The sequence below is a fragment of the Grammomys surdaster genome, unplaced genomic scaffold (genome assembly GCF_004785775.1).
Source record: "Grammomys surdaster isolate TR1022 unplaced genomic scaffold, NIH_TR_1.0 63, whole genome shotgun sequence".
Lineage (NCBI taxonomy): Eukaryota > Metazoa > Chordata > Mammalia > Rodentia > Muridae > Grammomys > Grammomys surdaster.
The window spans coordinates 22291580-22301089 of record NW_021604565.1 but is presented as its reverse complement, the minus strand read 5'-3'; the positions used below and the strand labels follow the sequence as shown (position 1 = coordinate 22301089).

At 35.2% G+C, this 9510-nt stretch overlaps 1 non-coding gene across 1 annotated transcript; it reads left to right on the top strand.

Annotated features, from left to right (window-relative positions):
• The first annotated feature begins 5971 nt into the window (after nt 1–5971).
• LOC114621981 lies at nt 5972–6113 on the top strand. Its single transcript, XR_003711512.1, has one exon. It is a non-coding gene; the product is annotated as a small nucleolar RNA SNORA48 (small nucleolar RNA).
• The last annotated feature ends 3397 nt before the right edge of the window (nt 6114–9510 follow it).

The following is a 9510-nucleotide window of genomic DNA, read 5'->3' as shown; positions in this document are numbered from 1 at the left end:
AACATGAAAATTACATTTTGAATGGTGGTTGTAATCATGAAGAAAATTAGAGTGCTTATTTCGTGATTTACTCATAAGCAACAATGCTTTATAATAAAAGGAAGTATGTGTGTGTGTGTGTATGTGTGTGTGTGTGTTTCTGTAGCAGTGTATAAGTAAAAGAACCTAAAGAAGAGGCAATCAAAATATCTGGGCAATTAAAATAAAAGAGTCATAAGTCAAACAGGTACTTTTTGCATGTAGAATTAAGCACATGTTGAAATCACTGCCTCTTTTTAACTCTGTCTATATTGTATATCTGTTCTCTCAAATTTTCATAATTTTATCCTTCAGTCTTTACATACATATTTTAGTTTAAGAGATATTTTCTGATACTTTACTAAAATAAAATATTAGTCCTAATATCATTGTTATATTGTTGCAATCCATAAACTAATACAAGTGTCTTCTTCCAGCAACTCTTTGTTAAATTTGTTTTACAAAAATTGTAGTATATCTGTTTCTTAAATAATCCCACTGACAATTAATGTCAGAATGAAATTAATAAAGTTCATCATTATAGAACCAATAGTCCTAGGAGTTCTGATCATTGAGTAAACCAAGTCAAAGGAATTGGCAAGAGAATAGATAAGATAGAATATAATATAAGAAGAAAACAGAGAAGAGACAGTGGGGTAAAAAAAGAAAAATAGTAAAAGGAAGAAAAAAAGGTAAATTTTAGAAATGTCCCTTACAGAAATACATATCAAAATACATTAAATACTCAAAATTTCAATTTATGCTATCTTTAACTTTAACGATCCTTTCAAGTGATATACACATGTACTAATTTTTTCTGTATTATAATAGACTGAAAATTTCATTTCATAAATGCACTTTGCTGTTGCTGCATGAATAAAATAATTTATGTATTTTTGACTCATTTAGATCAAATTTGTCAATCAAATTATTAGCAATTTTCAAAAAAAAATTCTACATCTTTACATGCCTACTAATAAAAATAAGACTGAAACTGATCTCATATGTAATCTATAAGCAACTGAATGAGTGACTTTACTTCTATTAACATAATAGTTTATGTTAGTTTCTAAATTTAAATGGAATGATAAACAGCTTATCTTAAAGATTTCTGTAATCAAAATAAGTCTGTTGCTAGCCTCCTTCAAGAAAAAATAGTTATCAACTGAAAATTCACTGAATCAATTGTTGTACATTATTTACATAGGAATGCAGAGCAGCTAGAAGTCATATTTCCTAATAAGTTAAAAAGTTTGATAGAAATGTGAATATGAGGTACTCAAATAAGTATAATGACACTAGCTATACCAGGAATCCAGAGGATAATTTGCCATGTTATAAGTATGCTGTGAAAAGCTGTTACTGGGAGATAGGTTGAAATGCACAGATCGTTTAATTCCTTAATGGATAACTCTAGAAGAATTCCACTGAAACTTGTTCCTATCTTGCTGTGTATGTATTTTCACAAATAGATGAGGTATATTCAAAGTTAGTTTGGTAAATTTTATGACTGCTTAAAAATAAATGATGAATATAATGAGGAATACTAATAGACATGGTTGAAGATATCTTTCCTCTATCTATGTCTATCTCTATCATCTATATCATCTGTAACTATATCTTATCTATATATAATTTTATATCTATATATCTGTGTATCTAGATATAAATGCAGATATCTATCTAGACATAGATATATGCTAGATATAGATATATCTAGATATTCAGATAGATATAGAGATACATAGATATTATAGGAATAGATAGATGAGAAGGAGAGAGACTGACTCAAGAAAGTACTACCAAGATAGGCTACCAAGGAATGCTAAGATACTGGTTTCCCAGAGAAATGTACAACAATTGTTTTTCCACTATCAGTCCTGTAAATAAGATACACACACACACACACACACACACACACACACACACAAATATATGGCCCTCCATGGCCTCTGCATCAGCTCTTGCTTCCTACCTGCTTGAGTTCCAGTCCTGACTTCCTTTGGTGATAAACAGCAGTGTGGAAATATAAGCTGAATAAACCCTTCCCTCCCCAATTTGCTTCTTGGTTATGATGTTTTGTGCTGGAATGGAAACCCTGCTAAGACAAATGTCATAGAAGATAAAAACACATTCAATCAAGATTTTAAAACATTCAGATAAAGACATGGTAGTCATATTTTATAAACTTTTGTTTACAGTCTGATTATCAAGGAAACTTTGTATCTGAGTTGCATATAATATATAAACTGTTTTCTTTTCTTTTGAAAATTTCCATATCACATTTTATAACAGATTCTTTCATAAACTATCTGCTAAGTATTAGTCAATTTAAAATGACTAATCAACTTAAAATAAATTAAATTTTTAAAATTGCAATATTTTATTTTGGTCCAGAAAAACCTGTTATTGTTATCTTGTTAAAACAAGGCTGAATTTGCTTATTTATCATATGTTAAGTATATTTTAACTAATTTAAAATTTATAAGTTGAGCGTATTAATGTGGTAGTATGAGAAACTTCAGTACACACACACACACAGACACACAGATACACACACACATACACACACACACACATACACACACTCATGCACGTACCTATCATGTTGAATGTATCTACTTATTTTAATTATTACCATTGCTTTCTTAAGCTAACAATCTAAAAATTTTGTTCATATTTTTTAGGATATTAAAATAATGTTAACTTTAGCAACCCTATAAATTATATAAACCCAATAAATTATGGCATTCTTTGAATTGTAAGTTCATTCACAATGACAACTATCCTTAACCCTCTAGTCAAGTAGCTCTATTTTGTGTATAAGAATTTAGTTCTATTTGGGATACCCAAATAGGAAATATTAAAAGCACAGGACTGGAATAATTTTACAATAAGTATCTTTTGTGTGTGTGGCTTTCTGAGCATCTTGCCAAGTATTATGTTATGCTGATTCAGTTAAGAATCCTATCTACTTTTAAAAATGGAAAAAGCACTATTCTCAAGGGCACTTTACGATGTTTAAAAGCTGTGAATTCTGTGTCTGCAAAACATTAGAAAACAAGCGATTAAAAAATAAAAATTAAAACCAACAAAACTCTAATGATTTATTCATGAAAACCTTTCTCAAAACACATCTACAAATGGAATTCTTAATTCACAGTCATGAATTTTTTCATGTCTTTAACGTTTTAAAACCTGTATATCAAGAAAGGTGACATACTGAGTAAAGGTGATGAAACAAAGCTACATCTCAATATTATATGTAGAATTTCAATTTGTTATGCAAACAAAACACCATCAAAATATGTTGAGTATACTTTTAAGAAAAGTGTGGAGAATTTTGAGACATTTTTGATAAGTCTATTATGCAAATTTTCTACTGAAGTTGCATAGTAGTGTTCCCAAAATGTATTTATTCCCTCAAATGTTAGCAAATTTAAGGAATTAAAGCATGTTTTGTACTATTGAAACATGAAGTGTCTTTGAGAAACTAAAACATAATAATCAACAGATTATGGATGCATCAAAGATAAGTTGAAAGCCCTATTGAAATTTAGAGGTTTTAATAATGATATTATAATATAAATATGTCCAGAGAAGGAGGGGAGGCAAGGAGGCAGAGGGGGAGAGGGAGAGGGAGATGAAGTGGGGAGAGGGAGAGCATTAGAGTTAAGAAACCTATTAAAGGAAAATAATGGGTTGGTAAAAAAATAAGATTATAAAATTAGCATGATAGCAAAATAAATTTTGGTCCAATGCAATGCCAACAAAACTAATCATACAACATTGTTCACAGAAACAGGGAGAGAGATCCCTAGAATTCATAGATCAAGATAACTAAAGCCAACCTAAGAAAAAGAACCAATGCTAGAGGGATTACCATATCAGATTTTGTTCTATATTACTACCTAAGTATATTATCTTGGTATTTTCATTGCTGAATGTGCTGCATTATCTGTCAGTTGACTACAAGAATAAACTCTCATCCTGATATAAGACCACCACTACTATCACAAAATGGAAATGTCTCCTGTTAAAGAAAGAATGGGTGTTATGTGTCTTAAAACACTAAAGAGTCATAGGACACTTACGGAGCTCAAAAAATTATAAAATGAACCAGACAGTCCCCATCCTCAAACATATCAAATCAGTAAATAACTTCTTAATAGATGAGATTCTGGAAAAACTGCATGCAAATTGATTAATGGGTTCCAGAAACACAGCTTTGATGAGTTTCCACCCATAAAGGATGGCTCTCTCAATGACAGACCAACCTTCGTTGTCACCCATGCTTCCGTAACTACTGCTTCTCCAAGCTAGACTTACATGGATATGTTAATTTGATTTATGGATGATGCCCTATCTGAAATGTTTTTCCAGGTGTCTCTTGGAAAAGTCATGCAACAAAATTATATACCCACCTTTAGAAATGCTCATCATTAATAATTAAACCTTTCCTGTCATTTCAAAGTCAGCTTCTCAATTTCTTTTTTAAACTATGCTGTGCATATTTATTAATCTATATTTGCACAGCTACACTCTTTCCCTTACATGTATTACTTTCTATGGTTCCTTCTATGTTATAAAAAAAGGATCATTAGGTTTGTACTATCAATAAGTGGTACTAACATGTCAGTAATATCCAACAGCTGATGGATATTCAAGATTATGTAAATCATGCCTGGCCAGATTCCCAGGGCCAACTAATTAATAAACCTTACAAAAGAATCTACTACTGCTCGTTCGTTCGCTAGACCAGCATAATTTCTTAGTACATTCTAAATCTTATGTTCACTCTCCCAGATTAAATGAGGCTGCTATCTTTCATTAAAAAAGACTCTATTTTCCAGAAAAAAAAAATGGAGTCCATCCAAGATACCACAACTGGACACAAGGCATATGTAAATAGATAGTAGAGATTTCTGTCCCAAACATCTATAGTATAGTTCCTGAACTTATAGCTCAGGGATCACATCAGAAAAGGAGGTAGAAAGATTTTAAAAGTCCAAGCCCCAGGAAGTCTACTGTGAAACATACTCTCCTGGAAATTGCTGAATAAACAGGAACAGAAAAATGGAAATCGCAAAAGACATATTAACATAGAAAGAAAATATTCCATGGAGTCCCACACTTAGACAAAAATTATAGGCAACTGCTGGGAGAATAAGTTTGTTCTTATTGAGTGCTCAGCACTTGAACTATATATACAAAAACAATAAAAACAGAAGCTGCATATTACTTACCTATTTGGGCATATCCATGTATATAAATATACATATACATGTAAATACAATAATCAAATATGATATAAAATTCAGAGTAGAGGAGTATACAACAGCCTGGAGCAAGATTACCTGAGAAGACTTGGAGGGAGGAAAGGGTGGGGGAAAATGTAATTCTATTTTGATTTAAAACATTTTTAAAAATGAAATGAGTTTGTTGATGACTTAATAATTACATATCACCTGTTATCATATTGGAGCCTGGAATCCTTGAAGTAGATTTTGTTACTTTCACCCTCTCTCAAATCTCCCAGACTATGATCTACATTAAAAGACTTTCTCAGGAAGATTATCATTGTATGTTTTTTGATGAAAGTCATCCATAGCAATTCAAAAGACAGTAATAAAATAAGTTTATTTGACCACATAAAATCTCTGATGGTTTATACATCATAATCTACTCCAACTTTATGAACTAGTTACAATATCTACAGTGACATACTGATACATCTTTTTGAAATCCAAATAACTTACAGTAACAACTAAGTAGAATACCTTTTTAGTGCTTAGTCTATGGAGTTAGCTTCATGAACCAAATGCAATCCTGGACAATTGGCTTTTGACCATGATTAAACTGACAAACATAAAACAAAAACAAAAAACCCAGCAAAATAAAACCAAAAACCAACAAACAAATTAAAAAATGGACTCAAGAATAGAATATTTGATGCCCTGACAGTTGGCAAAGAGATACTTTGTTGGAGTATTGTTCTTATATCAGGCAGAGGCAGAGCATATGGAAGTTCTTTGTTCTTCCTAGCTAGATGTCTGGCTTGGTAGCCAAAGCTGTTTTATACCTAGGACACATAAAAATCAATTCTAATCAAATCTAGACAGTGCATCATGGAAGGAGGAAGAAAGAGACCTGTGGAATGTTCTATAGTGTACTGCACAGAAAGGTCATAGACACTTGCTTTGCTGACATGTCACATAACATGGATGGAGGATGTCACCCAGGGGTCTGCCAACCACATAGTCTACCTACAGCTAGAGCCACCGAAATATGTAAGAATTGGCTGGTCAGATGGGAGAGAAAGAGAAGTGGAGCAGCTTGAACATTATGAGGAAAAAATGGAACAGGAGACTCGAGGATGGAGAGGAGTAGCCAGTTATTAGTTGCCAGCCCTGCCACCTAAGGCCATGGTGACATCACAGCTGGAGCTGCCTCTGTCTGCCATGTCTAGTCCATAGCAATACAGCAATAGGAGTTAGTGTCAATGTCTTTGACTCATATTACATGAGAACATAAAATGTCCTTGTTCTGGGCAACAGCCAGGATCACCTGGATATCCAAGGTCTTTGCAGAACTGGACCTATCCCTCACTGGATGTGGTTCTCTGGAAAGTTGGTACTATTTCTTACCACTGGCAGCACTCAAAAGAGTGGACCCTGAGCCTTGCCCAGGCAGCAGAGTACAACTATCCCTGATAGCAGGAGTATGGCTGAGCCAGTCAGAAGGGCATGAGTGTGGACAAGCTGACCAAACACTTATCTGCTGTGAGGTGGCCCTGGGGAAAGATCCCTTGCCATGTCCAGAAGAATGGAAATCTACCTACAGGGTCATGAGCTAGAGAGCTGTACCTGCCCACTGTCAGCTACATCCCTTGAGAAAGGAGATCCTGTAATTTCACTGGGCAGCATAGGAGATCAAGGGGTTCGGGTAAACCAGTTCCCAGAGTGAAAACTTGGGAAAGGTGTCCCTGAAACTCATTTGCTGTGGGTGGCATTGGTGTAAGGTTGATTCCCTACCTCCCAACCTCTCATCGTCTAACACAGTCAACAGAGCTGGCCCTGTTGTCCCTTACTTGCATCAGAACCCAGGAGAGAGGGATTCCTGTACCTCCACTGGGCAGCATAATAATGCTAGCCCTGATCAAACAGGTTGTATGATCCAACTTTGTAGAGGAGAATAAGGGAGAGTTGGTCCTCCCACTTCTCTGCCATTTTGTAGTGTGAGTATGGATGCCTGTTTTAGTTGACAGAGCTAGCCCTGGACTCATGAGAGTATATGAGCTGATTCTTTCCCTTATTGGATACAGCACTTTGAAGAGTTAGCTTTCAAGTCCCCTAGGAAACAGAGTAGAACTGACCCTGGTGGAGGTGTCACATATGAGCTGGCTCTCAGGTGAGAACTCAAGAGAGCTATTTCTACCAATCTTCTGCAGTGAGGTGATGTGGGTGTGGCAGTGATGTCCTCCCCTCTCCCTCCTTGCAACCTGTAGTAGGGAAGAGATATCCCTCACTGCATGAGAACTGGAGCGCTAGCCCTGCCTCAGTGGCATGAGCACTCAGGAGAGCATGCCTGTACTCACCAGGGCAACACAGTGAAGCTGGACCTGCAAGAAAAGGCACAAGTGAGCCAACTCTGAGGATGTAAAAGCAGAAGGGCTGTCCCAGCCCCTCATAGGCTGCAGCACTTTGAAGACTGGGCCCTGTTCCTTGACTGGAAAGTATAGTGAAGCTGACTCTAGAGGTGTGGGTGTGAGTGAGCCACCCTGAGGGCATGAGAAAAGGAGAGCTGACCCTACCTCTTGCCAATAGTGACATTGGGTGGTATAGCTAGAGCAGTGCAGAAGTGTTTACCCTGGTGATGCGGGTGCAGGTTAGCTGATAGGCGGGCCAACTCAGTGATCACCCAAGTAAAAATTCAAGGCTCTGAGATGGCCCACCTCAGCATCTATATCATCCTTGAGTAGTTGGGGTTTGCTAAAGGGCCAGTCCTGCTCTCCCAAAGCTGCAGGATCTCTATAACAGTGTAACAAAAGGATAACTGGGAGGAGTCTTCATAATGATCCATTACTGATGGTGTCACAGAGATCTTAAACCAGACGAGTGACTTGCTGCAATGAACATTTACAAGTAAAAATGTGTGGACAAAGGGATATACTGTGGGACACACTGTGACACTACACCTTCCATGATGAGTTGTTTTCTTATGGTGTGTGTTTGTGTGTGTGTGTGTGCACACGTGTGTGTGTGTGTTTTATTTGGGGGGAGACTGCAATGTTGAAGGATGAAATTGAGGCGTTGGGGGAGGTGAATGGCACTGGGGTGGATGATATGAAACTCACAAAGAATCACTAACAAGTTTAAAAAAATAACTTTGTAAGTAAAAAAAAAAAACAGAGTATTTGGAAAACAGTCAACTCAGGTGCTAAGTTTGAGAGAACAGCTTCTACTATTATTTTTTTCTAAGTGTTTGTTGGATTGGGATATCTGATAAGAAGTTTCTGCTTTCAGGCCAAGTCACTCAAAGGAGAGCCACTCAGAGTCGAAACGTTAAAAATAAGCTGATCATGCCCTTGGCTTCTAAACCTCCACAGGAAATTGGATTCTTGGCTGTGTCATTGAACTTAGTTACTGACAAGGACTTCTTGTGTGTTCATTCTTTGTGGTTCAGAAACTGTCACACTTTTGTATAGGAAAAAAAGAAAGAAGTAAAATAAAAGAGAAAAGAAAAAGAAAGAAATATCAACCATCAAAAGAAAGTCATGAATAGAATGATAATAAATCAACTTGAAGAAAAGTCATCTCAATATTAATATTGATAATTAGTATCAGTGTTAAATACAAATGTGGTTTAACTCTTTCTCAGCATGATTATGCTGAAACTTTATTGTAGGTTATTTGCAAAAATTAAATATGTTTATGTTACTTTTGTCAAGTACCTTATAACATAACACATACTTTTTATTTTTATGTGTTTTTGATACAAACACCAAATGGATTGTAAATAATACAGGTATTTCAAACACATATTTTTATTAATTAATTTACTTTTATTCACCATTCCTGCTTCAGTTTTTACTACTTAGCTGTATATTCAGAATATACTTTTTTCCATTTTATTGAAAATAGATTCCTTCTCATGCAGGACATCATGATAAAAGTTTCCCCTCCCCCTTCCTCTCCCATTTTCTGCACCTCTCTGTCCTATCCCGGTCTACTTATTTTTTTTCTGTTTCTCATCAGAAAAAAGCAGACTTCTAAGAGATAACAGAACATTATGAAATAGAGTATAATAAGATTTTAAAAAACATAATTTTTTTTGTGTTTTGCTTGAGTACACTAGCTGAAGAAGAGATGAAGTTTTAAATATTTTCTTTTCTTATTATAATGTTTACATGTATGTGCCACAGCATGTATACAGAAGCCAGACCACTTCTACATGACCTTGGTTTTCTCTTCCTCCTTATAGAAATTGCAA